The sequence below is a fragment of the Schistocerca americana genome, chromosome 2 (genome assembly GCF_021461395.2).
Source record: "Schistocerca americana isolate TAMUIC-IGC-003095 chromosome 2, iqSchAmer2.1, whole genome shotgun sequence".
Classification (NCBI taxonomy): Eukaryota; Metazoa; Arthropoda; class Insecta; order Orthoptera; family Acrididae; genus Schistocerca; species Schistocerca americana.
Genome location: NC_060120.1, coordinates 529536155 through 529560978, shown reverse-complemented (window position 1 = coordinate 529560978; position 24824 = coordinate 529536155).

Sequence of the window (24824 nt, the reverse complement as noted above, 5' to 3'; positions counted from 1 at the left end):
AGCGTCGCGTCCAATGGTAGTGAAAAGGTGCCAATAACTTCACCAAGGCCGCAGAGATGTCGGTGATGCTGATTGGGAAGGAAGGCTAACGAAATCAACCGCAGAGGACAACGTCCAGGCAGTCGAGGAACTGATTCGCGGCAATCAAAGGTTCTCCGTCGAAGTCTACGTCCTCCAATGGTTACGTGGCGGATTTCTATCGTCGAGGAACTGAACGATTAATAGAACGTTCCGACCATTGCTTATAGAGACTTGGCGACTATTTTGAAAAATAGCGTCACATATCTATGTCATTTTGAAGAGCAGTCTAGCATTCAATGAAATTTACTTGGCTTACAGTAATAATGTGTAACTTACTTTTTGAAGTCAGCGCGTAATTCATTTTTAAGGTAATGACGAAAATGTACTTAGTGGCGAAGTTATGAATGAGACCTCAATGATTCCACATGATTTTCAGATGAAAGTTTCATTTTGTTACAGACTTACAAAGTAAAACTACGTACTGTCCGGGACACGAACCCGGGTCGCTGAATTACATAAGCACCTATCTGCCAGTTGCGAAGATCTTCAGTTTTCTTTTTTACCTTTCCGAACATCAGTCTCCAGCATAGGTTGTGTTACCAACTGATCCAATACGATATGCAGAAGGCTGTTTGTGCTGTGGAGCAAGACAGTGGAGAAGTGTTAGCACCTAACACCTTTTAGTAGGGGCATAAAGCGCACTCCGCAGTGTGAGTCGGTGGATCGCTTCATGCACAGCTCCGGGTTCCACATTCAGTGCGTCTTGCGTTGCTCCCTTCACATCCAACTCTAGGAGAGTCAACTCCCTCCACAATGAGTTCCACAAAATTCATTTTTTTTATCTGGTCATTAGAATTGGGCAGTTCGTTGACAGAAAAACGAACTCAGGAAGCCTCAGAACGTAACCCAACGATGTGTTCCGTCCCCTCTCAAAGTTCTTCACTTGTCATGTCCAATTCTCTCAGTTTTATACTTAATCTGTCATTTATTTATTTTTTACTTTTTGTTTATTGCCAAACATAAGAAATGCCTTGCGTATTTCCCTTCCCTCTCGTTTCCTCTGTTTGTAAATGGATGTGATACTGCCAAAAATTACAGTAAAGTAAGACACACTTCGGTATTTAGGTCATGATGCATGAATGGTTTGATAGTACTACGAAATTGTGCAGTATTTATGTAAGATATGACAAGTACTAGTGGAAATTAATTAGCAAATAGTGACTTAAACTTCTTCTTCTTTTTCTTCAGGGTATCTCAATCCACTGCTGTTGAGTAGGCAAAAATCATGGGATAGCTCATAATATCGTGGCGGACCTCCTTTAGCGCGGCATAGTGCAGCAACTTGACCTGGCATGGACACAGCAAGTCGTTCGAAGTCCCGTGCAGGAATACTTGGATCACGCTGCCTCTATAGCCGTCCATAATTGCGAAAGTAATTGAAAGTAATAGAACCCAGTACGTTCTCCTCGACGGTGAGTGTTCATCGGAGGTGAGGGTATCATCTGGAGTGCCCCAGGGAAGTGTAGTAGGTCCGCTGTTGTTTTCTATCTACATAAATGATCTTTTGGATAGGGTAGATAGCAATGTGCGGCTGTTTGCTGATGATGTTGTGGTGTACTGGAAGTTGTCGTCCTTGAGTGACTGTAGGAAGATACAAGATGACTTGGACAGGATTTGTGATTGGTGTAAAGAATGGCAGGTAACTCTAAATATAGATAAATGTAAATTAATGCAGATGAATAGGAAAAAGACTCCCGTAATGTTTGAATACTCCATTAGTAGTGTAGCGCTTGACACAGTCCCGTCGATTAAATATTTGGGCGTAACATTGTAGAGCGATATGAAGTGGGACAAGCACGTAATGGCAGTTGTGGGGAAGGCGGATAGTCGTCTTCGGTTCATTGGTAGAATTTTGGGAAGATGTGGTTCATCTGTAAAGGAGACCGCTTATAAAACACTAATACGATCTATTCTTGAGCACTGCTCGAGCGTTTGGGATCACTATCAGGTCGGATTGAGGGAGGACTTAGAGGCAATTCAGAGGCGGGCTGCTATATTTGTTACTGGTAGGTTTGATAATCACGCGAGTGTTGCGGAAATTCTTCAGGAACTCGGGTGGGAGTGTCTGGAGGAAAGGAGCCGTTCTTTTCGTGAATCGCTACTGAGGAAATTCAGAGAACCAGCATTTTAGGCTGACTGCAGTACAATTTTACTGCCACCAACTTATATTTCGCGTCAAGACCACAAAGATAAGATAAGACAGATTGGGGCTCGTACAGAGGCATATAGGCAGTCATTTTTCCCTCGTTCTGTTTGGGAGTGGAACAGGGAGAGAAGATGCTAGTTGTGGTACGAGGTACTCTCCGCCACGCACCGTATGGTGGATTGCCGTGTATGTATGTAGATGTAGATGGAGTGTTCCCAGTTCAGCAGTTTGTGCACGAAATGGCCTCTCGATTATGACCCGTAAATATTCGATGTGTTTCATGCCCGGCGATTTGGGTGGCTAGAATTGTCCAGAATGTTCTTCGAACTAGCCGCGAACAACTGCGGCCCAGTGATAGGGTACATTGTCATCCACAAAAATTTCGCAGTTTTTTGCGAACATGAAGGTCATGAAGGCCGAATATAACCATTTCCAGTTAGCGATCCATGTAAGCACACCCACACCGTTATGGAGCCACTACCAGCTTGCACTATGCCTTGTTGACGACTTTGGTCTATAGCTTCATGGGGCCTGCGCCACACTCCACTCCTACCGTCAGCTCTTACCAACTGAAATCGAGACTTAGCTGATCAGGTGGAGGTTTTTCAAGTCACGTAGGATAAAACAGATATGGTGACGAGCCCAGGAGATGCGCTGCAGACGACGTCTGCTGCCATAGCCCATTGGCGCTAAATTTTACCTCAGTCCTAACAGATACTTTCGTCGTCCGTCACACATTGATTTATGCGGTTATTTCACGCTACGTTACTTGTCTATTAGCACTGACAACTCTACGGCAACTCCGCTGCTCTCGGTCGTTAAGTGAAAGCCGTCGGCTGCTGCACTGTCCGTGGGTGAGAGGCAATGCCTGAACTTGGGTATTCTCGGCACCCTCTTGACTCTGTGGATCCCGGAATATTGAATTTCGTAACGATTTCCGAAACGGAAAGTACCATGCGTCTAGCTCCAGCTACCATTCCAAGTTCAGAGTCCGCTAATCCCGTCGTGCGGCCATAATCATGTAGGAAATCTTTTCACGTGAATTACCGGAGCGCAATTGACAGCCCTGCCAATGCGCTGTCGTTTTATACCTTGTGTACGCGATACTATCGCCGTCGGTATATGTGCACAACGCTGTTCTATGACTTATGTCACATCAGTGTGGACCTCTGCCACATGCTTCTATTGTCTTCGATTTTGAGCCACTGGGTACCATCGTGTTGCAGACATCAGCTTCACGGCATAAAGCCTTCTTGTATGCTTCTTTTGTGGGCCCATGAACAATTAGAAAAGTCCGTTAATGTGATATTGTCGGGCCACGTATCTGTCCCATCAGTTGTGCAATTCTGTATGGAACATCTATTACCTTTGTTTTGCTTCTAATATCCTCTGGTCGAATCTCATCACTGAGGCTGGCTCCTACCTTTACTCACTCCACGGCACGTTAGGTGCGCTGCAGTTTGGAGAACTAGCCTTAGTCAGCGTCATACTTTTAGACCACAGATTATAACTAGTACTCTCCACATATTGTAGACCTTAGCCTTCAGTTTCTTTGTGGCGTCCTTACTGGTCAGGATACATCTTAGATTCCCGAAAACGCTGCTCAGCTTAGTCCTGTTCTGCGAAAATTTCTGCATTTTCATTATTTTTCCCTAGTTTCATCTTGTGGCCAGGCAGATGTATTCACTAACAGGAAATCGAGTTTTATTTTATTGTAATCTTTTATTCATTCCAGTCTCTCCATTCTACATATTGGATTTCCATTCAGTACTACATTACACACTGTCGCATTGTTTACCGGAATATTTCAGAACAGTTCAGAACAAAGGTACAGTAGGTTCTAAACCGCCATGTTTAATTGAAGTCGCATTCAGCAGTTAAAAAGGGCGCGTACCGAACACAGGCCACCGTGGGTCCACAAGCCAACCATTAAATGTAGAATTAAATCGGCACGTTTAGATTAAAAGCGAGAACATTAAAACTGCAAGATTTAACTTTACTTTTCTTGTTATGTATTACAACTATTACTCCAATGTATAGCGAAACAGCTATACAGCCGGCCGGTGTGGCCGTGTGGTTAAAGGCGCTTCAGTCTGGAACCGCGTGACCGCTACGGTCGCAGGTTCGAATCCTGCCTCGGGCATGGATGTGTGTGATGTCCTTAGGTTAGTTAGGTTTAAGTAGTTCTAAGTTCTAGGGGACTGATGACCACAGCAGTTAAGTCCCATAGTGCTCAGAGCCATTTGAACCAGCTTTACATCTGGTATTAATTTCGCTAGACGAATTATTAATGGAAACCTATTCCGGTACATTCTGACAAGTGAACAAATGGATGTTGCTGTATTTTATTGGTGGTCACACACACACACACACACACACACACACACACACACACACACACATACACGCACAATGGCAACCAAACTTACCTTATACACTAACTGCAAACGTACGATGTAATTTTAGCACTTGCATGGTGGGGTTAACATATTTGAACAGATTATGGTGTCTGGAACTAGAGGAATTGTTCGCTCTATCTCATTGTCATACACGCCCCAGATCGAGCTTATACCCTTGGCAAAGGTGAAATTGGAGGAACGATTCGTCAGGTTTTTTATGGGAATTTCTACAACTCTAATATTCTACATGTGACATTTGAAGTTACTATGATGCACGTAACTTGGAACCACAAGTAATTTCCTTTTCCTACTATGCCTCAATGAGTTGAGCAGATCAGGAGCAACTACACATAGCTTACATCAAATTTAACGGTTACAGTCCATGTACCTCTCTGACGATTTAATTTGGTGAAACAAAAGATACAAATGCTTGCAAACATTATCAAACAAGGTTGTTCATAAATACTTCCAGCGTTTCAGAAGAAGACTGCGTGAAAACTATAACACACACAGTGAACACACACGTGGATAGAGCTACCTCCAAGTTTTTAGTTCACAGTGCAGGCGCTCAGTATGGACACCATTTGTTGGGCATAAAACGTCAATTTGTGCATGAAATTCACCCTTCGTCCCGTTACGAAAAAAGTTCTCTACATGCATCAGGAGAGAAACGCTGCCGACTGCCCACAGAGCGTCATGTATCAATCACGTTTCGTAATATGGGTTAAGGCCGCAGTGTAGCTATGAATTAATGTAATCCCCGATCATGAACGGGCAAAGAGCTCAGCGACAAATTGAATGCACGTACTAAATAATATTACATAACATTCTTTAGTTTTAATAGTTGATATCGAAGTTGGCCTTCGAAATATTTTTGGAGAAGCCACAATTTTTGAACGGTTTAATGGTCAATACATAAAAATACTGATATTTGAAGCTCCATTTCTTTTGACTAACATTGGCTTCTTACATCTTTCGGGTTGGATTCATCTGTAACATCACTTAAAAAAAAAAGTATTGAAAATCTCAGTGTCCTGAAACTCACAGCATTCCATCCATGAATCATAGGACTTCCTTCGAATGCTGCTGTTGATGGTAATAGTGTTGAACTTAATAGTGTTCTCGTGGTAATAGAAGGCTTCGCCAGACTCAAAAGCCGTGGAGTTTTAGCAATGAAGGGAACTTCGGTCCTATTTCACGTAATTTCTCTTTAGTACCTGATAGCAAGGCTCTCATTGTAGAGGATAAGTACCAGGAATATGTCATTTATCGTGTTTCGGCATCCAGTAACCAATTGTTCAGTCGTTATGCAGCTACCATGCTTCCCAACGAAATTAGTTTTATTTAAGGTCCAGCCAACTACGACACCGAATGTTTTGGGGTTTCCCTGTTACTTAGGCTACAGTTATTCACGAAATTCAAGAATACTGCTAGACCGCGTTGCATAATTTAGCAATACGTTTGTCGTGTTCGACACAGTATGCAGAGAATAAATCACGAAAACGGAACTTCAGTTTTTCCGTGTGATGAGCTTATACGATTTAAAAGTTGGGTGACAATGAGGGCCTGCACAGACTGTATTTTAAGACCTCTCAACTTCATTGCTCTTGGTCTGTCTACGGCTTACGCCGTCCACACACTATTTCCAGAAGGAAATGTTTTCTGTTCGTAAAATTATTAGACGACCACGATGTTTACTACAAATATAAGATTATTACAAGACAGTATTCACGTCAAAGAAATTGTAATGCGGATAGCACAACGTCTATATCAAGAGCAGAACGTCATGTCGGAAACACGGTTGTTCTTCTGATTGGAGAAGTTTACTCTCCCAGAGAGCATAAAAATGCACAATGATTACTATTTTCAGCGAAATTAAATCTTTAGATCATTTTTACATAAAAAAGTTTTACAGGGCCATTCCATTTCCTCGAGTGTTCCCGTTAATTGGACACATATTATAGAGATAACATTCCATAGTACTGTCTCTCATCACACAATAAGAAAATATCTGTGCGAACAGTTCACGGTAGTCATAGATAAAAGGTACACTGAAGAGCCAAAGGAAGCGTTACAGCTGCCTAATATCGTGTAGGGCCCCCGCGAGCATGCAGAACTGCCACAACACGACGTGGCATGATCTCAACATAGTCTGAAGTAGTGCTGGAGGGGGTGACACCATGAATCCTGCAGGACTGTCCATAAATTTGTAAGAATGGAGATCTCTCATAAACAGCACGTTGCAAGGCATCCCAGATATGCTCAATAATGTGCACGTCTGGGAGTTTGGTGGCCAGCGGATGTGTATAACCTCAGAAGAGTGTTGCTGGAGCCGGTCCGTAGCAGTTCTGGATTTGTGGGGTGTCGCATTGTCCTACTGGAATTGCCCAAGTCCGTCGGAAGGCACAATGGGCATGAATGGATGCAGGCGATCAGACAGGATGCGTATGTACGTGTCACCTGTCAGAGTAGTATCTATACATATTAGGGACCCCATATCACTTCAACTACACACACCTCACACCATTACAGAGTCTCCACCAGCTTGAACAGTCCCCTGTTGACATGGAGGGTCCATGGATTCATGAGGTTGCCACCATACCCGTACACGTCCATCCGCTCGATACAATTTGAAACGAGACTCGTCCGACCAGGCAACGTGTTTCCAGTCATCAACGGACCAGTGTTCATTGGTGACGGGCCCAGGCGAGGCGTAAAGCTTTGTGTTGCGCAGTCATCAAGGGTACACGAGTGGGCCTTCTGCTCCGAAAGAACTCCTATACCAGTGTCTTTGGTGCTTCAGAGTATAACATGTGTATAAAATCCGTCACGATATTCCTTAGTGGTGTCTCTATTTGTACTGTAAGAGAACAGCTGTTCCAACAGTGCACAACAGTCACAAATAAAATATATAAGACGTGCATAAAATCCTTCAGGTTTTGATACATGTCTTGAGTATTTTTTTTTGTGACTGTTGTACACTGTTTATGTAGCCATTGGCTTATTGTATGGCGAGAGACAGTAATACAGAATATCGTATCTACACGTTGTGTCCACCTAATGTGAACAGTCGACGAAACTGATTGGCTCTGTAAAATATTTTTTTATAGAAATGATCTGAAGATCGAGCTTTAATTTCGCTGAAAACGGTGACTATTGTGTGCTTTTACGGGATCTTGCCGAATACACTTTTGCAACAAGAAGATCAACCGTGTTTATATTCTGAGATCGCCTCCAATACAGCTGACTATATCAGGTAATCATCATTTCATATTGGAGTTCTGTTAATATCGGAAATTCAGAATCGCCTTTCTGCATGGTAATTGTGCGGATTCACTAGTTTGCTCAGCTATGATGCTTCCGTCGTGTGTCTCTTTCTTCTCCGATGATACTCGTCCAAAACGAGAACACAAGATGAGAAAATTATTGTATGACTAAACTGGCCGGTAGTTGGGTTGAGTCGTTTGGTTTTCTCTCTGGTACTTTTCAAGTCGCACCGTGGCCATCGACTAAATAATTCCTTTCCTGGAGTTTCGTCGTCCATTCGTCAGTGGTGTTTCACGCGCTACTATCGGGTGGCTGAGTCGACACCCAAAGTCGTCACGAAATGTTAAGTGGCAGGCACCTGGGAGGCTCGCAGTGAATTGTCACTGGTGGTTCCAAAAACAGCGTGGTCTATGATCGATGTTGAGTTTGGCGTGTGCCGTAGACCTGGTTTCCCAAGACGTGATCGCAGTTCGGTAGATTCCAGTTTGGTAAAAGGTTTTATTATGTGTACTGGTTAACCGCCGCCGCCTGACAGTTTAGTCGCCAGACCACGGTGAAACTACGGAGCAGTGCATTATATATATATATATATATTTGGCAGTTACTAATTCATATTTAAAAATGCATCTATTGACTAGAAGGATCTGTCATTCATAAATTCTTTTATCTTGTTTTTAAATTCTGGTTGACTGTTTGTCTGACTTTTAATGCTATCTGGTAAATGACCATAGACTTTTGGAGCAACATAATTCATCCCATTCTGTGCCAAAGTCAGTTTTAACCCGGAGTAGTGAAAGTCATCCATTCTTCTATTGTTGTAACTATTCACTTCGCTATTATTTTTGAGTTGGAATGGGCCATTAACAACAAATTTCGTGAGTGAATGTATGTACTGTGAAGGTACTGCGAATATCCCGGGTTCTTTAAATAAATGTCTGCGAGGTGATCTTGGGTGGGCCTCAGCTTCCATTCTGATTACACTCTTCTGCGAAATGAATAATTTTTTCTTTTATAATGAATTACCCCAAAATGTCCATGCTGACGAAGACAGAGACGTACTCGGCTTCTTTCCACTCTCGGAATATTGCAGGTTTCGTTCATCTCCTTCTGCACAGCTACTTTCAATTGTAAAACTGTACATGACGTCGTTGAGATGTTCCCAAAGGGAGAAGTCCAGGAGTGAAGACCCAGAGATCTGGAGGGCTCAGCAACTGGTCCTGCAGACCTTCCACTTTCTGGGATAAGCAACTGTGAGATACTCTCTTGCCTCCGGGATGGAATGTGTAGGGGCACCGTCGACAAAGCAACATCTGTCGATGTGCAGGCGAACACGACATGCCAAAAGTCGTAGTGGAACATGATGTAATGCCTAACCCAAATGACATCATGTAACATAAATCGTAAATAAGCCGATTCACACAAAACTTTATTTTACATTTTACTCCTGTTTTGATCCATATATTACACCCACTAAGTGTGTAGAGTTACTTTTGAATCATCGTGTACATTAAGAACAATAAGGGACACAGGACTGAATCCTGTGGGACAATTTTTTGATACCTCCCCAGTTGGAGGACTGCTGACTTTTGCAGACTGTCTGTATTGTTAATTTCATCCTTCTACAGTCTTTCAGTTAAATACGAATTAAACCATTTGCACCCCATCTCATTCGTACTGCAATACTTAAGCTTATCTAGAGAAATGTCCTGATTCACACAATCAAAAGCGTTTGAGATATCACAAAAAATCCCAGTGGCTGATATTCGGTTATTCAGAGAATTTAATATTTGATAGGTCAAAGCATATATAGCATTTTCTGTTGAGAAGCCTTTCGGAAAACCAAATTGACATTTTGTTAGTACTTCATTTTTACAGATATGTGGAGCTATTCTCGAATACATCACTTTTTCAAGAATTTTGGATAAAGCTGTAAGAAGCGAGACTGGGTGCAGTTGTTAGCATTAGACCTATCTTCCTTTTTATACAACGGTTTAAGGATAGCGTGTTTCAGTCTATCCAGAAAAATCTTCTGTTTCAGTGAGCTACTACATATGTGGCTGGGAATCCCACTTATCTTTTGGGAATAAGCTTTACTACTCTGTCGGAAATTCCATTAACTCCATGTGAGATTTTACTTTTGAATGAATTTATTATTTTTGTAATTTTAGTAGGATAGATGGGCTGAATTTCAGATTTATCAAATTGCATATATATAGCCTCTGCCATATATAGCCTTGCACTTTCTAAACAGCTGGATTTTATTTTCTCTACAACACCTACGAATGATTATAAAAATATTTTCTACTTCCGTGTGAACAAACTTTTCATTGGGTTTGACATAAATACAGTCTTCCTGTGCTCTCGATTGCCCTGTTTTCTTTTAACAATATTACAAATTGTCTTAATTTTATTATCAGAGGTGATAATCTCAGATATTATACACTCCTGGAAATGGAAAAAAGAACACATTGACACCGGTGTGTCAGACCCACCATACTTGCTCCGGACACTGCGAGAGGGCTGTACAAGCAATGATCACACGCACGGCACAGCGGACACACCAGGAACCGCGGTGTTGGCCGTCGAATGGCGCTAGCTGCGCAGCATTTGTGCACCGCCGCCGTCAGTGTCAGCCAGTTTGCCATTGCATACGGAGCTCCATCGCAGTCTTTAACACTGGTAGCATGCCGCGACAGCGTGGACGTGAACCGTATGTGCAGTTGACGGACTTTGAGCGAGGGCGTATAGTGGGCATGCGGGAGGCCGGGTGGACGTACCGCCGAATTGCTCAACACGTGGGGCGTGAGGTCTCCACAGTACATCGATGTTGTCGCCAGTGGTCGGCGGAAGGTGCACGTGCCCGTCGACCTGGGACCGGACCGCAGCGACGCACGGATGCACGCCAAGACCGTAGGATCCTACGCAGTGCCGTAGGGGACCGCACCGCCACTTCCCAGCAAATTAGGGACACTGTTGCTCCTGGGGTATCGGCGAGGACCATTCGCAACCGTCTCCATGAAGCTGGGCTACGGTCCCGCACACCGTTAGGCCGTCTTCCGCTCACGCCCCAACATCGTGCAGCCCGCCTCCAGTGGTGTCGCGACAGGCGTGAATGGAGGGACGAATGGAGACGTGTCGTCTTCAGCGATGAGAGTCGCTTCTGCCTTGGTGCCAATGATGGTCGTATGCGTGTTTGGCGCCGTACAGGTGAGCGCCACAATCAGGACTGCATACGACCGAGGCACACAGGGCCAACACCCGGCATCATGGTGTGGGGAGCGATCTCCTACACTGGCCGTACACCACTGGTGATCGTCGAGGGGACACTGAATAGTGCACGGTACATCCAAACCGTCATCGAACCCATCGTTCTACCATTCCTAGACCGGCAAGGGAACTTGCTGTTCCAACAGGACAATGCACGTCCGCATGTATCCCGTGCCACCCAACGTGCTCTAGAAGGTGTAAGTCAACTACCCTGGCCAGCAAGATCTCCGGATCTGTCCCCCATTGAGCATGTTTGGGACTGGATGAAGCGTCGTCTCACGCGGTCTGCACGTCCAGCACGAACGCTGGTCCAACTGAGGCGCCAGGTGGAAATGGCATGGCAAGCCGTTCCATAGGACTACATCCAGCATCTCTACGATCGTCTCCATGGGAGAATAGCAGCCTGCATTGCTGCGAAAGGTGGATATACACTGTACTAGTGCCGACATTGTGCATGCTCTGTTGCCTGTGTCTATGTGCCTGTGGTTCTGTCAGTGTGATCATGTGATGTATCTGACCCCAGGAATGTGTCAATAAAGTTTCCCCTTCCTGGGACAATGAATTCACGATGTTCTTATTTCAATTTCCAGGAGTGTATATTACTTCTAGAATTTTTAATAACTTTTCTTAATACAGTGCAATAGTTTTTATAATGTTTGATTGCTTATGGATCATTATTCTTTCTGTCTGTAAGATACATTTCCCTTTTCTGTTTACAAGATATTTTTATCATTTTAGTAACGCACGGCTTTAGCTTACAGTTACATTTCGCTGTTTTCTTAGGGAAAAATAGTAAAAAAAGAAAAATGGTTCAAATGGCTCTGAGTACTATGGGACTTAATTTCTGAGGTCATCAGTCCCCTAGAACTTAGAACTACTTAAATCTAACTAACCTAAGGACATCACACACATCCATGCCCGAGGCAGGAGTCGAACCTGCGATCGTAGCGGTCGCGTGGTTCCATACTGTAGCGCCTAGAACCGCTCGGCCACCCCGGGCGGCGGAAAAATGTTTTCAAATATATTCCTAATGGTATCATGAAATAGGTTAAATTTTAAATTAGCATCAGGTTCCCTGTACATCTCATCCCAGTGTAACTGTTGCAAGCATTCCCTATAATTTGCTATTGTTAAATTGTTGATTGAATGCACTGTTCTGGAGGACTGTTTTGCATTACTGTTTGGAGGTATGTCACATACTGTAACTAGCTGTGCATCATGATAGGAATGACTGTTCTTAACAGGAAAAGTTTTATTTGATTAAATTTATCTTGGTCTATAAAAAGATTATCTATTAGTATGCTGCTTTCCTGTACTACCCAAGTAAGAAAATCAATAACTGGTGTAAAGTTGAAAGAACCAAGTAATGCTTCAAGGCCATTCTTTCTATCAGACTGTTTCAGAAAATCTACATTGAAATTCCCATACATAATAATTTGCTTTTCTCTGTGTGACATGTAGCACACCAAAGACTCCAAGTTCTTTTTTAGAAATAGCTGACAATTTCCCAATTGGGACCTATATACAGTTAAAATTGTAAAACTTCCATTATTTAATTTAAACCCAGAGGCACATGCTTCTGTATGTTGCTCTACACAAATCATTTTAGTTTCTAAATTTTAAGATATATGACAACTCCTCTCTCCATAGTGTTTCAGCTTACACTTGCTGAAAGGGTATATCCACCTATACTTACCTTTTCCATATCTGTGGCTATATGATATTCAGACAGGCATGGTACATCTATTCCACCCCCAGTTTCTAAATATTCTAAACAATCAAGAAGCTCATCTGCTTTGTTTTTTAATCCCTCAATATGCTGATGCAATATCATAACATTATTTTCACGGTACTTTTATGAGAATCTTGTGATATTTTAACGCCTCTATTATCTGCCTGTCGGAGCTTCTCATTAAGCTTAGTTTAATTCAATGTTGAGTCTTTGGATACTGATCTTGGCCTAATAAGGAGACACTCCCGTGAGTATAATCCGTTGTTATTGAATGGTGCTGTCGTTGCGAGTGTTCGCTGATGTGTTTGCAGCTCGGCACACGTTTTCTGGCAGAGTGGCTAGTGCTGGTTTGTAATTTACTGAGGTATGACTCAGTCATCGGATACATCGTTTTGCTTCCACTAGCTGTTGATTAACGCTTAGTTCACGTAGTTGTGCTACGGAGCCGAGTATTCGGCGTTGTTAATACCTACAAGATAAAATGGCTTTGTACTTTTGACACCCTGTATCTGGTCGTTTCCTGTAAACAATTATTTGAGTAAGTCTGGCACAGCGAAATCACTTTATCTCGGTTTGATCATGAGCCAGCGGCCTTATAGTGTGGATGGATTTCTGCGAGTCTGAATTAAGTTGTCGAACTGTCAGTCAGACGAATTCGGGAGTGGAATCGTGTTTTAAAATGAGTTGGGTCTGGTAGTGATTGAGTGGTATTGGCCCTGTTTGACTGACATCAAAGAATCCATTATCATAGGAAGGGCTTCCGAAAAGTAATGCCACGCATTTTTTCTCGTCCAATTTAGGTTGAGAAAATGCGGAATTTGGTATGGGACAGCGAAGTTCCGCGCATCCAAATAGAGAGGAGTCACTGAGTTTCTTTTGGCACAAAACAAGAGCATCGCAGATATTCATAGGCACTTGCTGAATGCCTACGGAGACCTGACAGTGAAAGAAAGCACCGTGAGCCTTTGGGCGAGGTGCCTGTCACCATCACGGCAAGGTCGCAGAAACCTGTCCTATCTCCCTCGCGCCCGCCGGTCTGCAGTGTTGGAACGTGCAGACACTCTCTTTCGAGATTATCGACGGATCATAATCAGACATCTCGGTGCACAATTGGGTATCTGTGTTGATAGAGCTAACACATTTGTCCACCAGCTGGGGTACTCAAAAGGTGTGTGTCAGCTGGGTTCCTCACCGCCTAACAGAGGACCATAATGAGCAACGGAGTACCATGAGAGCGGAATTGTTTCCGCATTACGTGGCTGATCGTGACAATTGTCGAACCTCGTCACAGGCGATGAAGCGGGGGCTCATCTCTTCGAACTGGAAACAAAACGGCCACACCACTTCTCCTCCAAAGAAAAATTTCAAAGCCACGACCCCAGCCGGTAAAATCATGGCGACAGTCTTCTGGGACTCTGAAGAGTATATTCTGTTTTATGCTCTCCATCGTGGTGAAACGATCAGCTTAGAAGTGTTTTGTGCTACCCTCAGGAAACTGAAGAAACGACTTCGGCGTGTTCGAAGCCTCAAAAATGCAGCCGAACTTCTCCTTCTCCATGACAATGCAAGCCTCGATACCAGTCTGCGCACCCCAAGGGAGCTCACAAAATTTCATTGGACTGTTCTTTCTCATACACCCTACAGCCCAGAAGACGATCTTTCCGACTTCCTTCTTTTTAGCGCAATGAAGAACGCACTCAGCGGGAGGCAGTACGTGGATGATTGGAATGCTATTGATGCAGTAAGACGTTTCCTCCGATGTCGGCCAGTAGGATTCTGCCATGCGGGCGTACAGGTCGTCCCAGTACGGTGCCATAAGGACGTCGCATTGGGAACGGAGATTAAGTTAAGAGAGTATGGAATAATATGGTGTATTGCAATCCTGACGAAAGCAACGTGTTTCCAGGAAAAAAAAAGTGTTACATGAATAACTGAACGCTCCTCGTACAACTGCTCTTCTTTTGTGTCGGTTGTTCTGTGTGGTACCTTATCGAAAGTACGTACACTAATCCTTGGTTACTCTAGTAGCGGTGCAGCACTGTAGTTAGATATTTAAGTTACTAATTTGACGGTAACTGTTATTCTGGGTGCGGTCGCATTGAGGGGTGTTTAACCCGCACCGCGTAGTTGTTCTGATTGTTCGACGACACGCGCCAGCAGATGGGAACCGTACAGTGGCAACCTTATTACGGCGCGAGGTAGATAGTTAAGGCGTGGAGGCCATCCTGTTATCCTAAACAAACTTTGGGCTGTGTGAGTGTCTGTACTGCGCAGGCGCTGTAGAGAGTGAATTGTGCAGTTCTGTGCGGCTCAGGCTTGACGGCCTTTCTTTATGAAATTTACCGTTACCCATTTTGATATTTGTTGTAATTTTAATGGACCTAGTGCTCGTATTTGAATAGTATTTTAGTGAAATAGCCCATCTTATTCCCTTCTTGGACGTTCTGCTTTAAGACGTTGAGTTTGCCAACTCAGCCTTGTATATTTTAGAAGTTCTTTAATTATTATCAGCTAAGTTAATTCTTATAATTTGTTTAATTAAGTTATTATTACAGCTTTAATTTGTCTGACTAGTTTTATTAAACTTATTGTTGAGTTATGATGCTCCCGTTGCATTTGTAATTTTTGAGGCTGTTCTTTAATTGTACCCGCAAAATATACCGGTTATTAGTTTTACGGCGGGCTGCACAGTCTCCTTAGGTATATGTACTAACTGTTTTCCCTGAGGAAAGGATTTTGTTAAATTTACTGAGAGTTTAGTTCAAATGGTACAAATGGCTCTGAGCACTATGGGACTTAACATCTGTGGTCATCAGTCCCCTAGAACTTAGAACTACTTAAACCTAACTAACCTAAGGACATCACACACATCCATGCCCGAGGCAGGATTCGAACCTGCGACCGTAGCAGTCGCGCGATTCCGGACTGCGCGCCTAGAACCGCGAGACCACCGCGGCCGGCGAGAGTTTAGTAGGAGTGCATTTTCGGACAAATTAAACTGCAGTTTTTGGTTTCTTTAACTGTCGCAGTGGGCGTCGGGATCTGTACTACGCTGTTGCTAAGACTGTGTTACAGGTTTATGGTGATATTTTCAGGCTTCCCGGCCTGGTACACTGGAGATTCTGCAGTGTCCGATTCTCCGCAACCAGCACGGTGAAGACACCTTCCGCATCTGTGCCAATCTTACGTGAGAGCTTCAGCTATTCTGTCCGAGCTTTAATTTAATAAATCAGGATCAAATTAATCTCGTCAGAATTATTATCCAACCCTACACTCCCATCATATGGTCATATCCTGCTTCAGGGTTCTGGATGATTTTCGGTGATTTCTATCAATCTTTCGGTGACCTCCAAGACACATTGTAATGTACGAGTACTTAATAGATTAGTAACAGTGTGACACTTAATATCCCTAAAACAATACCTAACCAAAGCACAGTCTACTTGTGAGCGACTGACACCCTCATCTACAAATCGATCAGTGGTTTACATGAGTATTTCATTTCCTGAATGTCACCACTGATCTGTCTTACGCACCACTTCGAGGATATTGCAGCGAAAAGCACACTACGGGTCGTTGTATACATGTGCGACACTCAGCGATATAAATGTGTCCATACAATGACATATAGTGCACTTTTTGTTGAACCATCGTTTAAATTATGCGCAAGAAAACACCCACGGAAAGAAATAGTCGTGAAAACAATTAATTCGCCTCAAGTTAAGAATGTAACTTCTGGAAAGTTGTTTGGAAGACAATTAAAGTGACCGACTCAGATAATTGTTTTGTGTTTTAGTCATACAGTGTGGTGGCTAAAGTCGTGAGACACCTCTTAGTATCCAGTCGGATATCCTTCTGCCCGGCGTTGTGCAGCAAGTCGACGTGGCATGGACTCAAGAAATATTGAGCCGTGTTACCTCTATAGCCGTCCATGATTACTAAAGTGTTGCCAGTGTTAGATATTATGTGCACGAACTGACCTCTTGTTTATGTCCGTTAAATGTTCGATAGGGTTCACGTCGGGCGATGTGGGTGGCCAAATCATTCGCTCGAATTGTCCAGAATGTTCTTAAAACCAATCGCGAACAATTGTGGCTCAGTAACATGACATCGCTGTTTGCGAACATGAAGTACATTAATAGCTGAGAATCGTCTTCATATACCCTAACATAATAATTTCCAGTCAATGATCGATTCAGTTGGATCAGAGGACCCAGTTTATTCCATGTAAACACACCCCACGCTGTTATGAGACCACCATCAGCTTGCACAGTGCCTCGTTTAAAGCCTGTGTTCATAGCTTCATAGGGATTGTGCCACGATCGAAATCTACCATCAGCTCATACCAACTGAAATCAGGACTCGTCTCACCAGGCCACGGTTTTTAATCGTCTACGGTCCAAACGATCTCGTCACGAGTGCAGGACAAGTGCTGCGGCGATGTCGTGCTGCTAGCAAAGGCACTCGCGTCGGCCGTCCGCTACCATAGTCCATTAACGCCAAATTTAGCCGCACTAACGGGTACGCTCATCGTAAGTCCCACGTTGATTCCTGTGGTTATTTCATGCATTGTTGCTTGTCTCTGAGCACTGACAACTCAATGCAAATGGCGCTGCTGTCGGCCGTTATGTGAAGGCCGTCGGCCACTGGGTTGTCGGTGGTGAGAGATAATGTCTGAAATTTGGCATTCTCGGCACACTCTTGACACTGTGCATCTCGGAATATTGAATTCCCTAACGATTTCCAAAATGTAATGTCCTTTGCTTCTAGCTCCAGCTACCATTCCGCGTTCAATATCTGTTAACTCCCGTCATGCGACCATAACCAGCTGACAGCTCCGCCAATGCAATGCCCTTTTATACCTTCTGTACGCGATACTACCGTCATTCGTATATGGTGCTATCGCTATCCCATGACTTCTGTCTCCTCAGTATAAACCGTTATAGTTTTCTTATAGCAGTCTATTATGGACGAAATAAGTTAAAGCGGAGTCCGTAATAGGAGTGACCCTTTTGTCTCAGTTGGTTGCCAAGCTGCTGAAGTGGTGCTGTGTTGCCGGGATTTGCGTGTCATAAAACGCAGATGCAAAGAGCTTGGCCGTGAAAAAAACCCAGTGTATAATTTTTAGTTAGGATACGGTACTGTACCAGCCGTGTGCATAAATTGTAATTACACTGTTTTTTATCACAGACCGCGCGCGCATACTTTTCTGTAATTAAAAGCGCGTATACATTGTGATTCAGCAACTATTACCCGGGCATTTTTCAGTAATATTATGCCACCGGAGTTGCTGATATACTACAGCCATTAACACGCTTTCGTGAGCAGCACTGCTGGGGCGGGGTAGGGTGGGCGTTTCGCAAGCACAGAAGCCGTAGTTAAAGCCATTGTCGCAATTGAAATATAAATTTTTTATGGGGCTGTATGATCGCCGTTTAAACATGATAAATTTGCTGTAACTAAGAATTACAGGGAGGATCGCACTGGCGCAGAGGGGCTGTCAGCATTTGCTTTTCACTGCATCGCAAACATTTTGAAATGAGATAATTCCGTTACAGCGGGATTAAAGCGGTATTTACTTTGCAAATTCAATTTCCCGGTGATTATCTGATGTTGGGTGACGACTCGAATGTCACTAACTGGAGCGCAGAGCGTGTAAACACTGTCGGAAACAGAACCGCGGCCCGGAATGATCGGCCAGCAGTCTTTTCACTCCCTGTTCAGCTGCGCTCGTTGATACATGTGTGGCGCAGCTTGGCAGTACGTCGACGACCAGCGCGAGGGGCAAAAGGGCGACGGGGCAGCGGGAGGGACGTGTTTAATCTACCGTATAACGCGTTGTAAGACGACCTACAGTCCTTCTTGCAGGACACGTTGAAGGCAAGGAGCTGGGACGTTGAATGTGTGCAGAAGTAGAAATAATGAACTCCCTTTTCAAAAATTCCTTTGCACACAAAAAATCAGGAGTTTAGACTTATGTCGTAAAGATGTTTAAGAACTCGTGACTGTCTATTAAGTGTAAACACAGAAAACTACAACCAGTCGCTTTTTTGAAATAGTTACACAGATGTAAAAAAATAGCAACTTAAATAATTTCGGGAACACATTTATGTAGAAACACTACTGGCCATTAAAATTGCTACACCACGAGGATGACGTGCTACAGACGCGAAATTTAACCGACAGGAAGAAGATGCTGTGTTATGCAAATGATTAGCTTTTGAGAGCATTCACACAAGGTTGGCGCCGGTGGCGACACCTACAGCGTGCTGACATGAGGATAGTTTCCAACCGATTTCTCATATACAAACAGCAGTTGACCGGCGTTGCCTGGTGAAACGTTGTGGTGGTGGTGGTGGTGGTGGTTAGTGTTTAACGTCCCGTCGACATCGAGGTCATTAGAGACGGAGCGCAAGCTCGGGGTAGGGAAGGATTGGGAAGGAAATCGGCCGTGCCCTTTCAAAGGAACCACCCCGGCATTTGCCTGAAACGATTTAGGGAAATCACGGAAAACCTAAATCAGGATGGCTGGAGACGGGATTGAACCGTCGTCCTCCCGAATGCGAGTCCAGTGTGCTAACCACTGCGCCACCTCGCTCGGTGAATCGTTGTTGTGATGCCTCGTGTAAGGAGGGGAAATGCCTACCATCACGTTTCCGACTTTGATGAAGGTCGGATTGTAGCCTATCGCGATTGCGGTTTATCGTATAGCGACATTGCTGCTCGCGTTGGTCGAGATCCCATGACTTTTAGCAGAATATGGAATCGGTGGGAGCTGAATTCCAACGGGCCTCGTACCACTAGCAGTCGAGATGACAGGCATCTTATCCGCATGGCTGTAACGGACCGTGCAGCCACGTCTCGATCCCTGAGTCAACAGATGGGGACGTTTGCAAGACGACAACCATCTGCACGAACAGTTCGACGACGTTTGCAGCAGCATGGACTATCAGCTCGGAGACGATGGCTGTGGTTAGCCTTGACGCTGCATCACAGATAAGAGCGCCTGTGATGGTGTACTCAACGACGAACCTGGGTGCACGAATGTCAAAACGTCATTTTTTCGTATGAATCCACGTTCTGTTTACAGCAGCATGATGGTCGCATCCGTGTTTGGCGACATCGCGGTCGACGCACATTGGAAGCGTGTATTCGTCATCGCCATATTGGCGTATCACCCGGCGTGATGATATGGGGTGCCATTGGTTACACATCTCGGTCACCTCTTGTTCGCATTGACGGCACTTTGAACATTTGACGTTACATTTCAGATGTGTTACGACCCGTGACTCTACCCTTCCTTCGATCCCTCCGAAACCCTACATTTCAGCAGGATAATGGACGACCGCATGTTGCAGGTCCTGTACGGACCTTTCTGGATACAGAAAATGTTCGACTCCTGCCCTGGCCAGCACAATCTCCAGATCTCTCACCAATTGAAAGTGTCTGGTCAATGGTGGCCGAGCAACTGGCGCGTCACAATATGCTAGTCACTACTCTTGATGAATTGTGGTATCTTGTTGAAGCTGCATGGGCAGCTGTACCTGTACACGCCATCCGAGCTCTGTTTGACTGAATGCCCAAGTGTATCAAGGCCGTTATTACGGCCAGAGGTGGTTGTTCTGGGTACTGATTTCTCAGCATCTATGCACCCGAATTGCGTGAAAATGTAATCACATGTCAGTTCTAGTACAGTATATTTGTCCAATGAATACCCGTTTATCATCTGCATTTCTCCTTGGTGTAGCAATTTTAATGGCCAGTAGTGTACCATATTCAAGTGACTAACACTGCAAGACCGCAGGTTAATATTAGCGTGAGATAAGCCATTGCAAATGTGAAATGCTGGTATACTAATTGCCGGTGTAACCGCCAGTGTTCAGAATGGAAGCATACAAATGTGTACGCATTCAGTTGTGCAGGTGGCCGATGTCAGTTTCTAGGATGGCGGTCCATGCCTGTTGCACTTGGTCGGTCAATACAGAGAGGGTTAATGCTGTTTGTGCATGACGCTAGCTAGAGTTGTCCTTCCATGATGTCCCATATATTCTCGACTGGAAACAGATCTCGTGACCGAGCAGGGAAAGGAAACATGTCGACACTCTGTAGACCTTGTTGAGTTACAATAGCGGTATGTGGACGAGCGTTATCCTCTTGGAAAACACTCCCTAGATTGCTGTTCATGAATGCAGAACAACAGGTCGAATCACCAGACTGATGGACAAATTTGCAGTCAGAGCGCCTGAGATAACCACGAGTGTGCTTCTACTTTCGTGCGAAATCGCACCCCAGACCATAACTCTTGGCGTAGGTCCAGCTACTGGCCTCCTTCTAACCGACAGATGGCCGTCACTGGCACCAAGGTAAAAGCAGCTTTCATCAGGAAACACAACGGACCTCCTCCCTGTCCCCCTTCCCCCTAAGCCGGCCGCGGTGGTCTAGCGGTTATAGGCGCTCAGTCCGGAACCGCGAGACTGCTACGGTCTCAGGTTCGAATCCTGCCTCGGGCATGCATGTGTGTGATGTCCTTAGGTTAGTCAAGTTTAAGTAGTTCTAAGTTCTAGGGGACTGATGACCACAGATGTTAAGTCCCATAGTGCTCAGATCCATTTGAACCATTTGAACCTTCCCCCTAATGAGCTCTGTTTTGACACCACTATAGTCGCAAATGGTGATGGTTTGGACTCAGTGGAATGCACGGTACACGCTTCTGGCTCGGAGATCGCCTTGAAGTAAGCGATTTGCAACAATTCGTTGCGTCAACTGTGTGCCAAGTGCCGCTCTGATTGCTGCTACAGATGCAGTACGATACGCCAGAGCCACACGCCGAACGGCCGGCCGCGGTGGCCGAGCGGTTCTAGGCGCTTCAGTCCGGAACCGCGCGACTGCTACGGTCGTGGGTTCGAATCCTGCCTCGGGAATGGATGTGTGTCATGTCCTTATGTTAGTTAGGTTTACGTAGTTCTAAGTTCTAGGGGACTGATGGCCTCAGATGTTAAGTCCCATAGGGCTCAGAGCCATTTGAACCACACGCCGAACTCATGGTCTTCCCTTTCGGTAGTGCTATGTGGCCGTCCGGAGCCCGGCCATCCCGTCACTGAACATTCCCGTGACCAACGTTGCCAGCCGTCACGTGTGGTGTCACATTCCTGCCAATAGTCTTCCCAGTATCCAGAAAGGACATCCAACTTATCGTAGCTCTATTACACGACCTCGTTCAGACTAATGGATGTGCTGATAATGGAATCTTTGTCACCTTAAATGCACTCTTGACTAATATCGACTCGCCACGTCCAATCTCAAATGTAACTAACGTTCACGACCGTTACAGCGTGTATTTAAAGCAAACCTGATTTGCATCTTCGCAGTCGCGCTACTAGCACCACTGTTGTGCGACTGGCGCGTAATTTGAACAGACGTGATCTTTCAGATATAGAAACACTTCTACCATCTATCATTTATGTGGTACCACTCCTGCAGTTTTCAGATTTTTCCCCCGTCATTGTATATAGGTCGTAGTTACGAATCTTTGCCAGCATCCAGCATGTGCCGTACAACTGTTGCTTGTTACAAAGATCTTCATATGAAGATATAACATGGGCATACTTTGCTCAGAGACATTATTTGTTTTAATTTGCATGTAATAAAGTCGATATTTGGGCAAATAACTTAACATGAATGCTCAAAAATAAAACAAGTAAATGATTTACCACTGCTAACGACGTAACGCACCAACTAGATAGAATATGATACGATATCCCCCAGAAGGACACCCAACAATTCTGTCAATGTCAAGCCGATTACCCTAATAAGGTGCACCAACGCGTTATCGACCTGTTCAATTTGTGAAGCTTTTTCTGTTGAGTAAATCATCCAATTTCGAAACACTAATCATTTGTTTGCTGTACATGTGTACCACATTCACAGATTTTCTGATTTTCGTCCATTCGGATAATTCCTTCGTGGAGTGTTGTATTCTTTCCTTTTTTCTTTTTCTTTTTTTTGTACTAGAGTGTATATAGAGAACAAAAGCATTCCTATCACACAGTATGGGGCACTCCTATTGATAACTTGTCTTCGACGAACACTTTCCGTCTAAGGCAACGTAGTGTGTTCTGTTACTTAAAAAGTCTAAAGAGTGTAGTTCCACTTAGTTTAGTAGATGTAAAAGGGTTACAGGGACGGTAATTTAATTCCACTAGCTGACGCTACAAGAGATGCGTTGTTCGGCATCTTGAGGTCATCTGCTGGAATTCCGATAGAGTACGTTTCAGGCAGAGTCAAGGGACGTATTACATCTTCCCACATTAACACCACGTCTCGAAAAACGCCCGCGACGAGAAAATAAGAGACATTCGAGGTCACATACTTGAGGGGAAATGATAATGATAATGATAAGAGAAGTACCATCCGCCACACACTGCAAGGTGACTTTCGGAGTGTGTGGGTACGAAGCGTGGTCACAAAATAACGCGAGAACTGCTGTAAAACATTTTGTATCAAAAACATACATTTTTAGTTATTGCCACCCTCGACATACTGCCCTGCTCCATCCCTACAACCCTCCATGCGAATTTTCCGTTTCTGGAAACAGTATTGGAAATCTTCCTCCGTGATCTCCTTGATGACATATGCAGCTTTTTCTTTCAGTGCTTCAACAGGTTGAAATCTTGTTCCCTATAATGCATGTCTGAACTTGAGGACTCGATAAAAATCTCATGGTGCTAGGTCGGGGATAAAAATCACATGGTGCTAGGTCAGGTGAATAAGGTGGGTCCTCTGCCGTTTGATAGAAACCTGTTAACAGAAGATGCGGCATCAGCCGGTGTTTTGTCTTGATGCAGAACCATGACTTATTCTTCCACAATTCGGGTCGCCTTCTTCTTATTTTATCACAGAGTTTAGCAAGAACCTCATGCAAAAAATTTTGATTAATAGTTTGACCTTCAAGAACTCAGTGAAGATACTTGACTCGCTGGACAGTGTGTCTGAGGCGTCCCGTGGCTGCACGAAAAGCATCATGCAACATGGTGGCGTTGCTGTCAGGATTCCTCCGAGCCATGAGCCGTAGGTAGCAGTCATCCATTGCCCTTGGTCAGCCTGAGCGAGGTATGTCATCGACGGTTCCTGTCTTCTGTATCTCCTCCATGTCCGACCAACATCGCTTTCGTTCGCTCCGAGACGCCTGGACACTTCCCTTGTTGAGAGCCCTTCCTGGCACAAAGTAACAATACGGACGCGATCGAACCGCGCTGCTAACCGCCAGGCATGGTTAACTTACAGACCACACGAGCCGTGTACCTCCTTCCTGGTGGAATGACTGGAGCTGATCGGCTGTCGGACCTCCTCCGTCTAATAGGCGCTGCTCATGTATGGTAGTTTACATCTTTGGGCGGGTTTAGTGACGTCTATGAACAGTCAAAGGGACTGTGTCTGTGATACAATATCCACAGTGAACGCCTGTCTTCAGGAGTTCTGGGAACCGGGGTGATGCAAAATTGTTTTTGATGTGTGTAGTTCAGACATCGATTTTTTCTGCTATTCGAGAGTTGTTCGAAGCTGAGTGACTTTTACCTGTGAGACCTCTATACTGCCCAGATGGTAAGGCGTACTTGAACGACAATCTGCCCGGATAGGACGTAGGATTTCTACGGAGAACATGAGACGGGCTCCAGACTTAGCACATCTCGCATTCCATCGACAGGGGGTTGGAAAAAAGAAATATATCGACTAAGTAAGATTACAGTGAAGGCGCAACGAGAGAGCGCAGCCATCACATCGTACTTGATGAAAGCATTAATTTGTTTAATATTTTAGTGGGATAGATACCATCGACGCTCATTGTCACTTTTAGTATCAACAACTATTCAACCTTTACGCAAGTTCGCGACGAACTAGTGAGCTGCTCCCTAAAAGGAACACACTAGATGGT